Source organism: Notamacropus eugenii, chromosome 2 (genome assembly GCF_028372415.1).
Source record: "Notamacropus eugenii isolate mMacEug1 chromosome 2, mMacEug1.pri_v2, whole genome shotgun sequence".
In the NCBI taxonomy this organism is placed as follows: Eukaryota; Metazoa; Chordata; class Mammalia; order Diprotodontia; family Macropodidae; genus Notamacropus; species Notamacropus eugenii.
Window position 1 is genome coordinate 110,764,995 of NC_092873.1, and position 20,184 is coordinate 110,785,178.

Below are 20,184 nucleotides of genomic sequence, written 5' to 3' on the forward strand. Positions count from 1 at the left end.
AAGGAAAAAGGGAATAGGAAGGCTGGCTAAAGTTACTTTATCCTCCAGGAACAAAGAGGGAAAAGCAAAAGAGGGTCAGAGGTAGCATCAGTGGGAAGAGAGAGAGGGTGAACTAGCCAGAAACTGCTGCTATAGACTTGAGGGGGTGGGGAGAAGCAAGATTATGTGGGAATGTATACAATAGCTCTATCTTCCATCAGGGAACTAAAAATTAACATGACAACATGTGGGGAGAGTTGTGTTTGTCCTTCATTATCAAAGAGGACCATGGCATCAGGGAGATGATGACATGACTTGCAGTTGATTTTGATTTGAGTGAGGGAGGGCTGTGCAAGGTCACCAGCCTCACTTTCTCCTCCTGGGTCCAGGAGGAGATATTCATCAGAACAACTGGAGATGGCCCAGAATGCAATGGGAGACCTTGACCCTTTTAGGCTAAAGTCTTTTCAGGTTGTCACTTTGAGTGAGGTAATGCCCATTCAGTGAACAGGTCTCTTTAAGAAGTGATCAAAGGATGGCCACTTTAATAAAAAAAAAAAAAAAGAAAGAAAAGAAAAAATAATACCAGGAGGAGAAGACCCTCAGGGTTACTGGCCAAAAGAGAACTGTGGGGAGAGTGCATGTACAATGAATCTCCCAAAGCAAAGCTTTCCTGTATTCCCAGTAGAGATCTACATCCTGTTTCTTCCCTTCCCTCCACCCATTTCAACTCCCTCGTCCAACACTGGAGTCCACCAGCACCTGTACTTCCCCACTGTCTATTATGAGATCAAAAGAACTCACCCTACCACTCTAGCTTAGATAAAACCAGACTGAAAATTTTGTTGCAATTAGTCACACTTACTACCCTTCAGTGGAGTTTTTCTTCTTAAAGGGCAAGTTCCCTATGTCTCTCCCTTTAGAAAAAAAAAAAAAAGTAGAGACAAAACAGAGAAAGAAAATTATAGACCAATTTCCCTAATGAATATAGATGCAAAAATTTTAAATAAGATTTTAGCAAAACGAATACAGCATCTTATCACGAGATTAATACATTATGATCAGGTAGGATTCATACCAGGACTACAGGGCTGGTTCAATATTAGGAAAACTATTAGCATTATCGATCACATCAACAACAAAGCTAACAAAAACCACATGATTATCTCAATAGATGCAGAAAAAGCTTTTGACAAAATACAACATCCATTCCTACTAAAAACATTGGAGAACGTAGGAATAAAGGGAACTTTCCATAAAATAATAAGCAGTATCTATCTAAAACCTTCAGCAAGCATTATATGCAATGGAGATAAGCTAGATGCATTCCCAATAAGATCAGGGGTGAAACAAGGTTGTCCATTATCACCACTATTATTCAATATGGTACTAGAAATGTTAGCTGTAGCAATTAGACAAGATAAAGATATTCAAGGAATTAGAATAGCCAAAGAAGAAACTAAGTTATCACTCTTTGCAGATGATATGATGATTTACCTAGTGAATCCCAGAGATTCAAGTAAAAAATTACTTGAATTAATAAACAACTTTGGCAAAGTTGCAGGGTACAAAATAAACCCACACAAATCCTCTGCATTCCTATATATTAGCAACAAAGTTCAACAGCAAGAGATAGAAAGAGAAATCCCATTTAAAGTTAGGGTAGACAGTATAAAATACTTAGGAGTCTACCTGCCAAAACAAACCCAGGGACTATATGAACACAATTACAAGACACTTTTTGCACAAATAAAGTCAGATTTAAGTAAGTGGAAAAACATTAGTTGCTCATGGGTAGGCCGTGCTAATATAATAAAAATGACAATTCTACCCAAATTAATATACTTATTTAGTGCCATACCAATTAAACTATCAGACAATTACTTTCTAGAGCTGGATAAAATAATATCAAAATTCATTTGGAAAAACAAAAGGTCCAGAATATCAAAGGGACTAATGAAAAGAAATGCTTGGGAAGGTGGCCTAGCGCTACCAGACCTTAAACTGTACTATAAAGCAGCAATTATCAAAACCACTTGGTATTGGCTAAGAAACAGAGAGGTAGACAAGTGGAATAGACTTGGCACTCAAGATGCAGTAGGCAAGGAATATAGCAACCTTCTGTTTGATAAACCCAAGGACCCCAGCTTCTGGGATAAGAACTCATTGTTTGACAAAAATTGCTGGGAAAACTGGATAACAGTGTGGCGGAAATTAGGCATAGACCCATACCTGACACCGTACACAAGAATAAAGTCCAAATGGGTACATGATTTAGGTATAAAGATTGATACCATGAATAAACTGGAGAAGCAAGGAATAGTGTATTTATCAGATCTATGGAGAAGGGAAGAATTCTTTACTAAAGGAGAGATAGAATGCATTATGAAATGCAAAATGGATAACTTTGAGTACATTAAACTGAGAAGTTTTTGCACAACCAAACCCAATGCAACCAAAATCCGGAGGGATGTAGTAAATTGGGAAAAAATTTTTACAGCTAAGCTCGGGGATAAAGGCCTCATTTCTAGAATATATAGAGAACTGACCCAAATGTATAATCATACAAGTCATTCCCCAATGGATAAATGGTCAAAGGATATGAACAGGCAATTTTCAGAGGAAGAAATTAAAGCTATCTATAATCATATGAAAAAATGCTCTAAATCACTATTGGTTAGAGAGATGCAAATCAAAACAACTCTGAGGTACCACATCACACCTATAAGATTGGCAAACATGACAGAACAAGAAAATGATAAATGCTGGAGAGGATGTGGGAGAGTTGGAACACTAATTCATTGTTGGTGGAGCTGTGAGCGCATCCAACCATTCTGGAGAGCAATTTGGAACTATGCCCAAAGGGCTACAAAAATGTGCATACCCTTTGACCCAGCAATATCGCTACTAGGACTATATCCCCAAGAGATCATAAAAATGGGAAAGGGTCCCACATGTACAAAAATATTTATAGCAGCACTCTATGTAGTTGCCAAAAACTGGAAGTCAAGGGGATGTCCATCAATTGGGGAATGGCTGAATAAATTATGGTATATGAATGTAATGGAGTACTATTGTGCCATAAGAAATGATGAACAAGAAGACTTCAGAGAGGCCTGGAAGGACTTATATGACCTGATGCTGAGTGAAAGGAGCAGAACCAGGAGAACTTTATGCACAGCAACAACCACAGTGTGTGAGAGTTTTTTCTGGTAGACTTAGATTTTTGTAATAACACAAGAACTTCTGAAAAAAAAAAAAAATCCCAATGGTGGACCTCAAGGCAAAATGCCTTCCACACTCAGAGAGAGAAATATGGAAGTCACTCACATAATGTAGCAGATCATGTTTGTGTATGTGTATCTGTTTGTGTATCATGTTCTGATTTGTTATACGGATTCTTTCATTTATCTTAGTCTGACTACATAGCATGACTATAGTGAAAATATACTCAATAGGAAAGTATATGTAGAATCTATACAGAATTGTATGCAGTCGTGGGGAGGGAGGGAGGTAGTGGGGGGTGGGTGGGGAGGGATAAAATCGCAATTGTATGGCAGTGATTGTTAAACATTAAAAAAATAAAAAAATTAAAAAAAAAAAGTATGAGACACTAAGATGACACTGTGGAAAGTGCATTTGATTTGAAATCAGAAGACTTAGATTTAAACTCAAGCTCTGTTTATTGTCTCTTTGAACTCAAGGAAGTTACTTTCTCTTTGATGAATTCGTTTCCTTATCAGTAAAAAGAAATGGTTAGACTAATCTGCCTAAATCGTGTAAAATCATAGAATGGTAATAAATATGTATAGACTTATAATTTTTACGCACTTAATATGTATATAGATTTTAAAGTTAACATTTATATAGCCCTTAAGGTTTACATGGTATTTCATTGTCACATAAGGGCCATTGTTATCCATCTTTTATAGATGAAGAAACTGTGGCTGAGTGACTTGCTTAGCCTCATTCATCCAGGAAGTGACTGAGGCAGATTGTAGGCGCTGCACTTTATTCACTATGCCACCTAGTGAGGTGGCAGGTATCTCAGACAGTCACACAGCTAGGAGAGGCCTGGGGCAACCTAGTCCAATCCATATCTGGCCAAGAAATATTTTTTTTATTAAATTTTATTTTTCAAATAAAAACCTGCCTTCTCTCCCTCCCTCCTCCCATTCATATAAGTAAGCAAGAAAAACAAAATCTCTGTTACAGTCAAGCCAAGCAGATTTCTGCACTGGTGATCAAGAAATCTTGGTTACAATGCTCCCAAAAAAAGAGTGAAGGGAGCCTACTACCTCCTTCAGCAGTTCAGTCTAATTGTTTGGTCATTTTTCAATCACATTCAACTCTCTGTGACCCCATCTGGGGTTTTGTTGGCATAGATAATGGAGTGATTTACAATTTCCTTCTCCAGCTCATTTTACAGGCAAGGAGACTGAGACAAACAGGGTTAAGTGACTTGCCCAGGGTTACGCAGCTCGTGAGTCTTTGAGACCATATTTTAAAGCTAAAACTGCAGTTGAGAGGAACACTAGAAAGCAATTTATAACATGATCCCATCGTTTCTAGCTTTGACAATGATGCAAAATATGACAGATCTGGAGTCGAATGGTTTAGATCCAAATTCTGCCTTTACAGTCTACACTCGTGTTTAACCTTAGGCAGACTGATTACTCACACTCTCTGAATCTCCATTTTTTTAATTTACAAATTGAGGGTTGAACCAGGGTACCTTTGAGGTCTCTTCACGTCTAAATAGGTGATCCCATAGCAAAAACCAAAGTAAAATTACGAGGAGGGTATCACTTTCCCTCTAGCAGTCACAGCTTCAACTCTAAGTCTGATAAAAATAAAAGAATGAGGGAAGAAATGTATATGGGTTCTCCTAAATTTTTCTAATGTTTTATTACATATACTATGTGTATATATATTTATATATGTGAATATATATATACATACACAAATAGCATTTGTCTATTTTTAAATGAACTTATGTGGATTTCTGTTTTATTTTAACAAATGACAAAATGAATCAAAAAGAATCCTAGTAAATCCCAACATGTAAAGGACTTGAGTGTTCATTTAGTCCAGTTTTTCATTTTACAGTCAAGTAAAGAAAGGCCAAAAAGGTCAGCTGACTTCTCTAAGGTCATATAGGAAATAAGCAGAAGAGGCAGGATTCAAACTCAGACCTTCTGATTCTAAATCCAATACTCTTCCTGCTACATCACATAAACAGCCCTTTGTGGGGGATGAGGTCTATAACTTTTTCTCCCATGGAACATAATCTTTCTCAAATGCTCAAATATTCCTTATCTATCCACCCATCTATCTATCCATCCATCCATCTTTCTCACTATCTCTATCTAATCACTGGTGTATCATCTATCACTACCATCTAGTCATCTACATTATATAAAATGTATTAATAATTATTATATCTAATAGCTACTGAAATTATAGGTCTTTAAGATACTTTGTATCTTCATATCTTACTTCTTTTAATATAGCTACATATATTCAGATACTTTGTATCTGTATACACATATACACACATACCCACACACAATGTGAATTCAGGTCCTCCTGATTCTGGGTTATCCTCTTTATTACCATACCACCTGGTAGCTTCTAAAACGTCTCTTAAATAGTTTTTAAACTTTAAAGGGCTGTGTGTTACTGTAGCTTACTGTACTGTGATGTGTTTTTTTTTTAAGTTCTCTCACGTACATTCCCATTCTATTTCTTTCTAAGCCAAATTTTATCAGTCCCCGCCAGGCCCCATGGAATGGTGGCTAGAAGGCTGACCAAGTACTAATTCTGTGACCCTGGGCAGGTCACTTCACAACAAAGTGCCCCAGGCAGCTCTCCCCCAAACCGCTGATGATCAGTGCAGGGAGTACCCACAGCAGGAGTTCCCCATGCTGGTGAAGTCACAGTTGCAGACAAATTGTTTTCTGTTTATGTACAAGAACAGAACTCCACTATCCTGAGACTTGTACATATGGAGTGCTGTACCCAATTTTTTTGTTTGTTAGCTTGACCACTCTCTTTATGCATTCTTTTGCTGCAATAAGCTTGTTTCTATATCAGATGGAAAAGGATTTGTTGACTTTTATGTTCCTAATTTCAGTGGTTTAAGTAAAATTAGAATGATAGATTTAGAGTTGGAAGGGACCACAGAGGTCAGGTAGTGCAAACCCTCTCATTTTGTAGAACCGAAATGCAGAGAGACAGTAAATTGCCTAAAGTCAAAGAGGGAATAAACAAAAAGAGTTAGGATTTGAACTCAGGTCCCCCCACATGAGAGGCAGCTTTCTTTCCAATGCACGACAGCTAGATGATATTTCAGAGGCTGTTTTACAAATACTGGCATCCTATGAGTCTGAGCCCCAGCATTCAACTGAAATTTGACTTGGCTTCTAATGTGATGTTCCAGTCTCCTCTGGAAGAGCATCATTCCAGACCCCAGTGAAGAATTCTTCTTCCGTGTGTGTGTGTATGTGTGTGTGCATGTAGGGGAGGTTTGCATATCTCCTTCATGCTTTGTCCAGATCATGCATGTGTTGTTATTTAGAACAGTTGGCAAAATGAGTAAGTTTAGTGCAATTTTAACATCTTCTTCCATATGGCTGAGCATTTTTTTTGTTGCCCGTAATAGCTGGCACACTCTGTGGTTCCTCAATGTGTGGTGTTTATGAGAAAGAAAGAGAAAGTAAAGTCCAAATTCTAATATAGCCCCCCCCCCCACTTCCCACCCTGAAGACAATATCCTTTCCTACAGCTTTGTTTCCTTCACTTAAATTCTGAACGAAGATGCTCATTGGATTCAGAAAACATGTATTAAATCCCTACTGTGTATAAGGGGATTACAGGAATGAGATTAGACAGAACCTGAAATTAAAGCATGTGTACTAATAGGGAGGGAGACAAAACAAAAAAACACGTGAAGGATTACAATTGTTGTTGTTTTTCAGTCATTTTAGTCATGCCCAACTGTTTGTGACCCCATTTGGCAAGGATATTGGAGTAGTTTACCATTTCCTTCTCCAGAGGAGAAAACTTTTTTACAGAGGAGAAAACTGAGACAAATGGGGTTAAATGGCTTGCCCAGAGTCACACAACTGGTGAGTGTCTGAGGCTACATTTGAACTCAAGTCTTCCTGACACCAGTCCTGGGGTTCTATCCACTGTGTCACCTAGCTGCCCACAGGAGTGATTATAATACCAGGCAGACTACGATGAAAGACCAATGAAAGGTCCAGAAGAAATGGATGAAAAATTTGAGGAGGGAGTAATCACTTCCATCTGGGAAGACTTCCTGGAGATGGTAGCCTCTGATATAGGCCTTAATGTTAAGGGAGAATTTCAAAAGGCACAGATTGTGGGGAGTCCATGTCAAGCATAGGGGACAACATGGGCAAAGACATGGAGATAGGAGAAGGCAAGGCATGAAAAAGAGATTATAAATCATTAATTTTGGCACAGAAGATAATGTATGTGAAGGGGAATTATGTAAGAAAAGACTAGAAAAAAGGTAGATTGAAGCCAGATTAGGGAGGGCCTTCACGTAGGAGATAAAGAATTAGAATGTAATTCTATATGGTATTAGAATGTAAACTTGAGGATAGTAGCTGTTCCATTCTTTCTATTTTTTTTATCTCCAGTGTTCAATATAGTTTCCAGCATATAGTAGGTGATTAATAAATGCTTGCTGATTGATTGATCTGTTGGTTTAACCAATTATCAATAGACAGACACTAAAGACTTTTGAGTAGAACTGAAACATAATCAGGAAAATGACCCAGGAAGTAGATTAGAAGGGGGACACCCTTGAAGTAGGAAATTTATTAAAAGAGGCCGAAAGTGAGTGTACAAAAGAGCTAGCCTGGGAAAGCTCTGAAAGAACTGAAGTAATGAGACTGGCAATCAACAAGTGGGATAAATAGGGAGCAGAGGAGAGTATAGAAAGCACTATGAAATGGGGAGAGGGGAGGGAATATACTTTACTAACATGGTATATATTTGAAGATTTTAAGTGAGACCTGTCATTATTGTTTCTATGTTACCTTCTTTAATAACTATATCTTCCTCATTCTTTTCATGAGGGACTCTGTCAACAATACACAGTGCTTTACAAACAAAATTTCATTTGATCCTCACAGTAACTGTGGGAACTAGGTGCTATTATTACACCCATTGTGCAGGTGAGAAAACTCAGCTGACAGAAGTTCAGTGACTTGTCACGCAGCTAGTTTGCCGCTGAGGTTGAATCTGAACTCAATCTATCCTAATTATAGGACCAGGACTCTATCCATTATGCCACCTAGCTACCAACAATGTCAAAATGTCAAGAATATTCCTGAAGAATGAAACCCACAGAAGCAGTCTTTTTGATCCCTACATAAGAGCACAGTACTCAGTGCACTTAAAAAAATCCTCCTTAACGATCTTAGTTGTTCATCTGATGATTACCCGGGCCATCTCTAGCCTTCCTGATGAATATCAGGTCACTGGACCCAGATGGCTCAGGAGAAGAAAGTGAGGTTGGTGACCTTGCACAGCCCTCCCTCACTCAAATTAAAGTCAACTAAAAGTCATGTCATCATCTTGATGTCATGGTCCTCTTCGAGAATGACGGACAAACACAGTAACAATAACCAGATAAAAACCTGAAGTTAGTTTTGACTCAGAATACTTGACTTTATCTATGATGAACATCACTGAGGGTATAAATGGCTACGGTTACCATTTATCTAGTACTCTAATATATGAGTTCATGGTGTTGCTATAGGATTAGCGGGTAATATTGAGCGTCTGTACTCATTGTAGTACAGAAGTCTTAATTATTATTTATAATGTTGAATTTGTTAGAGCAAATCTAAGATTAGCCTAAGCAGGACATTTTTCGCCTTGGAGGTCATTATAAAAGTATGATGTCACAAAGAACTCTGGATTTGGAGTTAGGAAAAAATAGGATGTGATTCTCATTTCTAGAATTTATTATCTCTGTGGTCATAGATGAGGCTCTTGACCCCTCTGAGCCTCATCTATAAAACAGAGATAATAACAATAATTATAACATTTGTAACATAAAATAGGGACATAGACATATATTTTGTATGTATATGTACATGGATAATGTATATACATTATCTCATTCAATGCCTATGACTACAAGATATATCATAATTTTATGAAATAAACTCAGATAATGTTTTCATTAATTATTGTTATTAACTAGGTATTAAGTTCTGTTGGTATTCTTGAAATCTAGTACCTTCTAAATTCAGTACCATGGAGAAAAGCCAAATGCTCTCCCATAGTTATAACTGTTCTTTGACACTTCCCTGGGAATTTGAAAGAGTGGAGCATATGGGGATTTGATCCCAAAGAATCATGGATTTTGATGCTAGCAACCACCCTGTTGTAATTGAAAGTTTCAGTGTTTTTAGATCATCTAGAATCTGGGTCAGTCCTTTCTTTCTCTTGTAAACAACATGTGGCACCAGAAGTGAAAGATTAATTTTGGACTTTCCTGAACTATGGCTCTTAGGCAACACAGGAATAAAAAGAGAAAAGGAATTTTTTTTTCTTAAATGTACCTAGAAAGGACAGACAATGAGGCATCATGGTGAAGTATGAAAGAACAGTGGTTCTGTGGTTGTATTTGAACAATGGGTTCAAATCTTATCCCTGATGCTTATTACTTCTGTGCCCTTTGGCAAATCATTTAATCACCCTGTGCCTTAGTTTCCTCATCCCTAAAATGAGGAAGTTGGAGTAGATTGCCTCCAAGATCCCTTCCATTTACTATCTATTAGTTACTAACCCCATAGAATGAGATATTCCTCAGGTTGTAATTCACTTAAAAGGCTTTAATAATGAACTGGTCTCAGAAATTTGATAAATATTGCAATCTATAAAAATCTATTTTAAAAAATCCAAGAGGTTGGTAAGACATATATGTTGTTAACCACAGAGTAAAGAAACATTAAGGAAACTAATAGAAGATTTTTCCAGTGGTTGAAAGGCATTTAGGAAAATTGATTGACTTTCAGATCAGAGATCAAATTGTGGTAGGAATAAAAGTTGAAGATTAAAAAAAAATAAAATACAAAAAACCACAAAGTTAATGCTGTTGAAGATGATTAGAATTTTCCAAAGTTCCATTCCTACTTTCATAATTCTCTGATGTTTATCTCCACCTGGCATCCAACTAATTCCTTGAACTAAACACATTCCCAACGGAACTCATCAATTTACCCCACAAAATCATTACCTCCTAACATCTACCCTTTAATCTCATTAATCTTTGACCTTTCCCTTACTTCTTCCCTCACTTCCTTTTGCTAATCAGTTTCCAAGTGTTATAAATTCTACCATTTGTCTACTCAACAATAATTTTTTTAAAAAATACATTTACTAAGGATCTACTGTATGCATGACAGTGTGCTAAGTAATGGGATACAAAGGTGAAAAATACATAGTTCCTAACCTCAAAGATCTTATAATCTTTAAAAATACATTTTATTGATACTTTTGTTTTTATATCATCTACATTTCTCTCAGTGTCCCTTGCCCTTTTTAGTTATCCCATGCAATAAAGGATATTTTAAAGAAAAAGAACAAAAGAGAAAAATCAGTTAAAATACAATACTCAATACATCGAAAAAAATTGAAAACATACAGTCAACCATATGCATGGACCCAACACTTTTGCAAAAGAGTGGTGTGTCATATCTTTTCTTTGGGCCTATGCTAGTTTTCTGTAATTCTGCAACATACATTTTCTTTTTTTAAATAAGTTTTTTTTGATTTATTTGTTTTTTATGTTACCAAAATTTCCCCCAATTTTCCTCCAAAGGAATATCTCATATTCTAGGGTTTTTTTTAAGACAAAAAGAAAAAGAAGAGGCAAAAATAAAGCATAACTGATGAATATAAAAGCCTGAAATTTTGTGCAATGTGCAACACTTATACATTTCTTACTTCTGCAAAGGGGTGAGAATGTCTTCTTTTATCTCACCTATTGATTCTTACTTGCTCTTTGTAATTCAGCAGCATTCACTTTTGTTTTTTTTCTGCATGTGTATTTGGTTGTTCTTTCAATATACATCATTGTAATCATTATGTATACCATTTTCTTGGCTCTGTTTACTCTGCATCACTTCATGTCAGTCTTCCTGTGCTTCTCTATATTCTTCCTTTCTTATAGCAGAGTAATATTCCATTACAATCTTTTTACCACAATGTGTTTAACCATTTCCCAGTCGATGGGCATTTATTTTGTTTCCAATTCTTTGCTACCACAAAAAGTGCTGTTATAAATATTCTCACGTGTGACCTTTCTTCTTATCAATGAATGCTACAGGGTATTTTCCTCAAAGTAGAGTACTTTGATTGGCATAGCATTAATGCTATAAATTAACTTTCGTAGTATTGCCATTTTTATAATATTGACATGTCCCAGCCATGAGCACTAAATATTCCTCCAACTATGGAATACTTGCATCAATTCAATTACAAAGTGTTCTTTAAAGAGAATTATTTCCGTAAGAATAAGGAAGGAGTTCTTTCTAGGTATTGGTCTGGGAATGGAGTAGTGATCCTCTTCTTGCTACTAGTATAATTAAGTCACTTATCAGCCTTGCCTAGCCTATTGTTTAAGCCTTTTAACAAATCTTACCTCGAGGCTCCCCCTTCTGACTCTACTTTTCATTACCTCCTAGTTCTTCCTGAGCTCGACTCAGCAACACTCAGTGTCTATCTGTTGACTATCAGAAAATGTTTGTTTAATTTCAGCTAAATACTATAGAAGATGTTCCAAAGACTTAGTACGACAGTTTTCACACTCTGTATCTGAAATGGTTTCTTTGACTTCCTCTTAGATGTTTATGCAGAGATTTTCTGTGTGTCCAGATAAAAATATGAAAGTTTTTTTTTTCTCTTGTGATTCAAAATTCTTAATTGCTTGGAAATTTTACAGAAGGTCCTAATAAGAATGTACACTTATCAAGGTTGAGCTACTTCCAAGTCAATCAGGTTTTGACAGCAACTCTGGGAAATCTGAAAGGACAAATTCATTTTACACGTGTCTGTTATCACAATCTTTTTTTTTAAACATAAATATTTTAATAAAAACAATATTGAACATTTATACAACCACTTAAACTTGTTTAATAACCATTTATACTTGAATTCATTTCAATGACTAAAAAAATCATAACAAAAAAAATTCTCCATATGTATTATGAAGCAGCTAGGTAGCTCAGTGGATACGGTTTACTTAATTGGAGTCAGGAAGATTCATCTCATGAGTTCAAAACTGGCCTCAGACACTTACCAGTTGTATGACCCTGGACAAGTCATTTCACCATGTTTGCCTCAGTTTCCTCATCTGTAAAATGATCTGGAAAAGGAAATGACAAACCACTCCAGTATCTCTGCCAAAACAATCCCAAATGAGGTCATGAAGAGTCAGATACGACTGAAAATGACTGAACCACATTCTTACCCAACAACCCAGCTCTTCTCTCCCACTCTCCCTAGTGGAAGCATTCCCTTAAAATAACAAATATGTATAGTCAGGCAGAACAAACCAATGCACTAATCATGTCTGAGAATGCACATTTGATCCTGAATCTCTAGTCTCTCACCCCTCTGCCAAGGGGAAGAGGATTGGTTTCATCATAGGTATTTTTAATTCATGATTGACTATGGCTCTGAGCAGAGTCCAGAGTTCTTGCATAATTGTATCCCCTCACATTTCTGTTGTGGTCATCCCTAATGATCTGCTAACCTCACTATATATCAGGTCATACAAGCATCTCCATACTTCTCTAAATCTGTCATATTCCTCATTGCCTATGAAATGATAACATTCCATTACATTAACATACCACAGTTCATTCTATCATCTCCAACTATTGGACACCTATTTTGTTTCCAGTTCTTTGCTACAACAAAAAGTGTTGCTATAAATATTCTTCCACATATAGGTCTTTTCCCTCTGATCTACTATTAGGTACATGCCTTGTAGTAGTGTTACTGGGTTAAAGGGTATCTACAGCTTAGTGACTTTTTAGATATAATTCCAAATTATTTGCCAGAATGATTCAATTCATCATCATTACCTCTCTACCAGTTTAGTTTAATAATAATGATAAAAATAATAACTAGCATTTATAAAGTGTCAACTAAGTGCCAGACACTGTGTGTTAAGTTCTTTATAAACTATAATAAATATTATAGTTATATTTGTATATAAATATACCATAACATTATAAGTACATATTATAAAATTGTATTTAAATATATAAAATTATATTTCATAAATATACAAATTGTTATAAATAATTATTGTCATATTTCATCTTCAAACCAACCCAGGTTACTATTATTATACCCATTTAAGAGATGAGGAAGTTAAGTAAGTGACTTACCCAAAGTCATATAGATAGTGTTTGAGACCATATGTAGACTTCAATCTTCCTGAATCCAGGATTAGCACCCTATCTACTGTGCTACCCAGTTGCCTAAAGAGTTCTACAGCATTGTTTCACTATATCTTCTAGTGAGAAGTTTCTATTTCACCATGGAATGAAGAGAGGGGTACTCAACCGCTATGGAATAGGAACTGAGATTCCTGCGTGACTACAAAATGGACAGTGGCTTTCTTCTATATGGTGGATCTAGGTCAAGTAGTTGGGGAAGGTGCCTGAAGCAATGGAATATTGCTCCCATCACTACTGGGAAAAGATCATGTCCCTTCAAGAGCACAGACTATTCAGTTCTGTCTTTCTATCTCCAGTAGCTCACACAATGTCTGGCACATCATAGGAATTTCATAGATTTTTGTTGATTCATTGACCTAAAATAGGCTGTGCACTGGCCTGCCCTTGTGAATAATTTCAGTTTTTAAAACATGGCTGGCTGCTGGTGGAAGCTTCTGATAACTGGAGGAATTAACAGTTTTGTTTATACTGTTCAACAGTGTCTGCTCAGATTCTGTACCGTATCATGTGGAAATAGTGCTATATTGAGGGCCTTTAATTGCTTGGACTCTAAATGACAACCATTTAAATGTTGAAGACGTCTATTATGGTGTTCCTAAGGCTTCCCTTTTATAAGTAAATGCTCAAATTTCCTTAAATCAGTTTTCAAATGGCATACTTTTCAGACTCTTTCACCTCTGTAGTCACCTTCTAGGCCAGGAATTCTTAATCTAGAGTCCATGAACTTTTTTTTTTAATATCTTAATAACTGTTGTTGTTCAGCTATTTCCGTCATTTCTGGTTCTCTGGTACTCTATTTGGGGTTTTCTTGGCAAAGATACTGGAGTGTTTGCCGTTTCTTTCTCCACATCATTTTACATATGGGGAAACTGAGGCAAACAGGGTTAAGTGACTTACCCAGGGTCACACAGCTAGTAAGTGTTTGAGGTCAGATTTGAACTCAGGAAGAAGAGTCTTCCTAACTTCAGGCCCAGCCCTCTATCTACCGAGTCACCTAGTTTCCCCCTTGATAGCTTTATTTCAGTATAATTGGTTTCCTTTATAATTCTCTATGTTTCTCTGAGAAAGGGTACATAAGCTTCACCAGAACCAAAGGGGTCTATGACACAAAGAACATTAAAGGATCCCTGTTCTATATTGAACAAGTTTGTCCATATCCTTGTCTTGACACCCAAGACTATGTGAGTGACACCTAATTATGATATCCAAACTGCATACTATATTCCAAATAGAACCTGACCAAGATCACAAAAAGTAGAAAGATCGCCCTCCTTATTCTGGATACCATGGATCTATTTGTCACCCTAAAGTGGCATTTTGAGTTCTATTATTATGCTTTCCATTATTTACAGTCATGCTGTATCCCCAAGGGCAATGATTGTATCAGTGACAGATGGTTTGGGGCCATTAAAAGCACTGCACAATTTCTCAGGCTCAGTCTATCCAAATATTCTTCTTTCTCTCCTTTAACCTACGTCTAGCTCATTGTTTCTTCAAAGTGGCTGCAATTTGGCACGTTACTTATCCAGTTACATGTCATAATCTGGATAATATCTGTTTTCTATCTACTCTGGTTTTCCTTAGTTTAGTCAATCTTGACATTATGTGTGTGGATTTTGCTTAAGAAAACTTAATTCTGTGATGCATTCCAATTACAAATCTAGAATAGGCAGTGAGATGGCATTATGTATAGAGCAGTGAACTTAGAATCTGGATAATCCTGAGTTCGAATTCAACATCAGTTGTGTATCTCTGATCAAGTCACTTAACTTCTGTCTGCCTCAGTTTCCTCATCTGTAAAATGGGAATAATAACAGAACCTACCCCGCAGGATTATTGTGAGGATGAAAAATGAGAATATATTTTGTGAAATGTTTTATAAATGCTACCTAGCTACAGAAGTAGTGGTAATAGTAGCAATAGTGGTAGTAATAGCAGAATTTTTTCTGTACAAATGAGAGTTTGGAGAGTTTCATTTAAAAAAGCCTTTTTTGTTTTGATTTTATGTACTACACAATTCTATATTATTCAATTCTAAACTCATTTCAATTTTTAAAAAATTTTTATTTTCAGTTATAATTCTCTCCCTCCATTTAACCCCTCTCCTATTCTTTCAGAAGGTAAATTTTTTGAACTCTTACTATATTTAAGGCATTGTGCTAGGTGCTTGGGATGCAAAAAGAAAGAAAGAAAAAGAAAAAAGACAAACAATTCCTAACCTCCAGAGTCTTACATTCTACAGAGAAGATGGGACGTGTCCACAAGTAAGTAAATCAAAACCATGTTCAAAGTCCTAGAGGAGGGAAAGTACACTAGAAACTGAAGAATTAATAATAATAATAAAAACCTTCTGGAGGATGTAGTACCTCAGCTGTGCCTTGAAGGAGGCTACCAATCTATCTCCTTGCTTAAGCCCTCCCTGGATGTCAATCAACATTCAGTAACTTAATGAACAAAGTAACCTCCCTACTCTTGTCTACTGCAGGTTATATAATTTTGATACCCGCATCAGAGATACCTTGTCTAAGGAGAACCTCAGAGACTTCATTTTTGTGTACCAAGCCAGGCACTTTTTTGAAGTCAAACACAAAGGATCTTCTATCCTTTGTCATTTTCTGTCAATTGTGTGACCCTAAAGATGATCCCCTGTAAAGCCTGCTTACTCCCTACTCATTTTTTTCACCAAGAACATTCCGGACCATTATCATAATGATTTTGGAGAGACAAGAAAGTAGGCATATGGAACTAACCAAGTGTTCTGAGATTAAATTTGTTTTTGGCTGCCATGTTACACTATGGTATCTTTTGGTTTTGATGTCCCTTAAAATCCTTCAATTTTAAAAAAAATCTTTATTGAGTACCTACCATGTAAAAGGCACACGGATGGATAGAAGGGGGACAAAATTATCAGTGGATTTTCCACACATGTCCAATTTATGAACAGTTTGTGAGAATTATTGTCTATAGCACCTTCATAGACTTCATAGTTTTTTTTAAAAAATTTGTTTTCAAAGAAAACAACCCAGCATTTCAGTGAAATAGAAAGTGCCTGATAATATTAATCATGACTGAAGTCATTGCTGGGCATCATTCCACTAAGTCAGTTAAAGATTGGGGTGGGTGTAAGTGCCTGTTGGCTGATGAGAATGCTTTCCTTGTTGACCACGCTCAGGAAAGCTATCAGCAACTGCAATTTCCACCCTAGAATGACAAACTCTAAGTGTATGGGGAGATCTAGAATCCTGATAATTCTGACATTGGACTTTCTGTTCAAGCCTTTTTCCAGTGACACACTTGAAAGGCTAAGTGCCATGGGAGGGATTTGGGAGCCGAATGCCACTATCATTAGAGATGATGAAAGCAAAATTTCCCTGACCTCTTGGCTAAGAATAGTCCTATAGTCGGAGAGATGTAACTTCAACAGTGGTCATTCTCTTAATGACAGACAAGATGCATGAATGCTGTAATCCATGTTATTGCACTGAATCCTAATAGGCTCCGTCTTTCATGGGGAAATCTACTGAAGCTTGAAAACAAAAGTGGCTAGTGCACTGAGCTTCAGAATCAAGCCCTCCTCTTTTAAGGTATTCCCCCACCTTTTTTTAATTCCACCCCACTCTATATCTCTGCCTCCTTCCTTTCTCCCCAGGAAACTTTTCTGCCTTATAACCCTTTCCCTCAGGAGCTTAGTTGTTCTTGTTCGGTCACTTCACTCATATTCAAATCTGCAACACCATTTGGGGTTTTCTTGGCAGATACTAGAGTGGTCTGTCATTTCCTTCTCCAGTTCATTTTACAGATGAGGAAACTGAGGCAAACAGAATGAAGTGACTTGACCAAGGTCACACCGTTAGTAAGTGTCTGAGACCACATTTAAACTCAGGAAGTTGAGTCTTCTTGACTCATGAGAGGCACTCTATCCATTGTGCAGTCTAGCTACCCTGAACTACACATAAGATTGAATTGTTCCTGTATTTGAGGCAAGGGAAACATTGGCTTTACTGTATTGTAGTTTTCTTTCCTTTATTGGGGGGAAGGGAAAGTTAGTTTAATAGATTTAGACCTGGAAACATCCTCAAGTCCAACCTCCTCAAGATGAGGAAACTGAGGCTCAGATAGGTCAAGTGATTTGCCCAAGTGCACACAGGTAGTAAGAAACAAAGCTAAGATTCAAATACCCAGGTCCTCCAATTAAAAAATCCAATACTCATTCCACTGCACTACAGATGACCAATTTAAAAAATAAATAAAAGCAACCACCTCTAACTCTGGCCATGTTGTGGAAAAAACAGGCAGAGTCATTCATTTGCTAGTTCTAAAAGTGTGCAGCAAATTGTACAAGCTTTATCCTATAAAGCAGTGAGGTACTAAGAAGTGAATGAGACACACACTTTGGATATGGCCAAATATGGGAAATCGTTTGGTTTCCTTTGTTCCAGGGTTTCCCTACCCCATTACTCCCCACTACTCCCACCCATTCCCATACCCCAGGAGGTAGGAGAGTGAAAAGAAATAAATGGTTGATTCTTGAAAGAAAATAAATGCCTGATCATTGAAAAAAATTAAAAGTAAATCAAAGCCAAAAATTATCATGGAGTTTTACCCCATTATTCCATTGTTGGAAATAAACCCTGGAAGTCTTACAAAAAAAAAAATCATTTAAAAAGAGCCCCCTGTTCAGAGATGTTCCCAGCAGTATTTAAAATGCTGGAAGCAATCTATCGTCCTACAATGGAGGAATAGTTCACTGAACTGTGGTGCATTAATGTGCTGGAATACTACAATATGATTAAGATTGATGGATGTTAAGGAATAAAAAGAAATCCAGAAGGACCTCTATGAAATAATGTTAAGAAAAAGTGGAACTAGAAATAATTATGACCATATGAGAGGAACTTTGAATGAGAATGAATAAATAAACCAAAGAATCAGAAGGGAAGAAAAATGAGGAAATGGCTGAAAAATTGTTTGTACCCTATGAATTAAAATCAATTCATTTAGATTGCTATTACTAAGCAAAATAAAACATTCCATTAAAAAAAGACAGCCCACAGGAGTATGAGTGGAATAGATCCCAAATCCTCTATGAAATTGAAATTCTTCTAGGTTGGCTCAAGTAAGCCTGGGATTAGAAGCAATGAATGAACTTGATCCAGAATGTCCATTGGGTGAATCCTCAATTGACCTGAGGGCATGTTGAGGCGGTAGCCACCAGTGTCCAAGAGATCAGGAATTAGATAGAAGTATCTGGTCTGGGCTGGCTCTTAATCTAAAAAGAATTATGAAAGCTGAGTTGACCTTGGGGAAATTAAGTTCAACAGGTTAAAAAGTTTAGCTACTCAGTTGGGACTGAGTGGTCTTCTCCTATACACTTTTCCAATTACTTACACTTTTGCTTTTCTAGATTGGTACATTCTTTTGCCATCTGGAGTGTGCAATAGACAAGGACAAAAAGAAAAGAAAAAGCAGATGCTTAGACTCATACATGTAACCACTGTGGAAACAGCTGACAGAGGAAAGGTGATTAAGATTCCAGTGCCAATATTTCTGAAGTCAGGCAGTCAAGTAGACTCAAGGAGTGCAGTGCCTTAAATTGGAGTTTAGAAAGGACCAAAGTTTAGTATAGTTAGTAACGAGAAAGCCCAGGGAGTTAACCATCCCCCTTTCACACACACACACACACACACACACACACAATATATACAACACACACACACACAAACACACACACACCAGGTCATGTTCAAAGAAGAGCTGGAATCTCCAAAAAAAAAAAAACTAACCAAGATAAAAAACAAAACAAAACACTAAGCTTCGCTCAAAGTCTTCACATGCATAAGAATTTTAACCACCAACCAATAATAAGCACTTATTGGGTATCTACAATGTGTATTATGCTGTGCTAACTCCTAAAGGTACTAAGAAAACCAAAACCAGTCCCTGTCTTCAAGAAACTTCTAATGAAAAGACTTCCTATGAATAAGTATGTGCATACAAGATACGGAAAGGTAAGTTTACTTAAACTGAAAGTCAGTAGGTCAGTCAACAAACATTTAAAAACTACTTTAGGCACCGTACTAAGCTGGAGACAAAAAGGATAACAACAGTCTGCAAACACAGGAATGTCACATGCTAATGGAATGACTCATGAAGAAATTTCTAGAAAGATCCATGAAAAAGAGATTGGGAAAATGAGGGGACTGAAGGGTTGCTGAAATCACTTCTCCTCATGGCTGCCTAACCTTTTAATCACAGAAATCAAGATGGAAAAAAACACAGAGATCACTTTGCTTTACTCCTACCCAAAGAATGTATCCTCAACAATTTCTCCAACAAATGACCTATTTGAAGCTCTCCAGTGACCAAGAACTCATTCAATCTCCTACCTGGTTCCAGTCCCTTGTTCTGTTAGACAAGAATTATCGAGGAATTGAGCAAATCCTAAGCTGAGTCATGGTTTGGTATAATGGACCAAAAAAATCAGCCTCAGAGTCAAGAAGGCGTGGATTCAGTTCTGTACATACTTGCTCTAGATACTTAATTTCTCCATGGTCCAGATGGTTCTCTAGGGCCACAGTTGGCCTGTGCATGTAACTGTGTTGAGTAATTGTTGAGTTCATGTTGATCTGGAGGAAGAGAGAATGTCTTTGAAGGAAGTTCCCTAAATCAACACAACCACAAGTCT

General features: G+C 36.9%; 1 protein-coding gene across 4 annotated transcripts in view; it reads right to left on the reverse strand.

Moving 5' to 3' along the window:
• RCAN2 (regulator of calcineurin 2) overlaps positions 1-20,184 on the reverse strand; it is a 361,427-nt gene that overhangs the window by 319,833 nt on the left and 21,410 nt on the right. The window contains exon 2 of one of the 4 annotated variants that reach the window (XM_072642344.1): positions 12,329-12,394. The exons of the other annotated variants lie outside the window; for them this stretch is intronic. The gene's annotated coding sequence lies outside the window, so the exon portion shown is untranslated. The remainder of the gene's footprint in view (positions 1-12,328; positions 12,395-20,184) is intronic. 4 annotated transcript variants of the gene reach the window in all.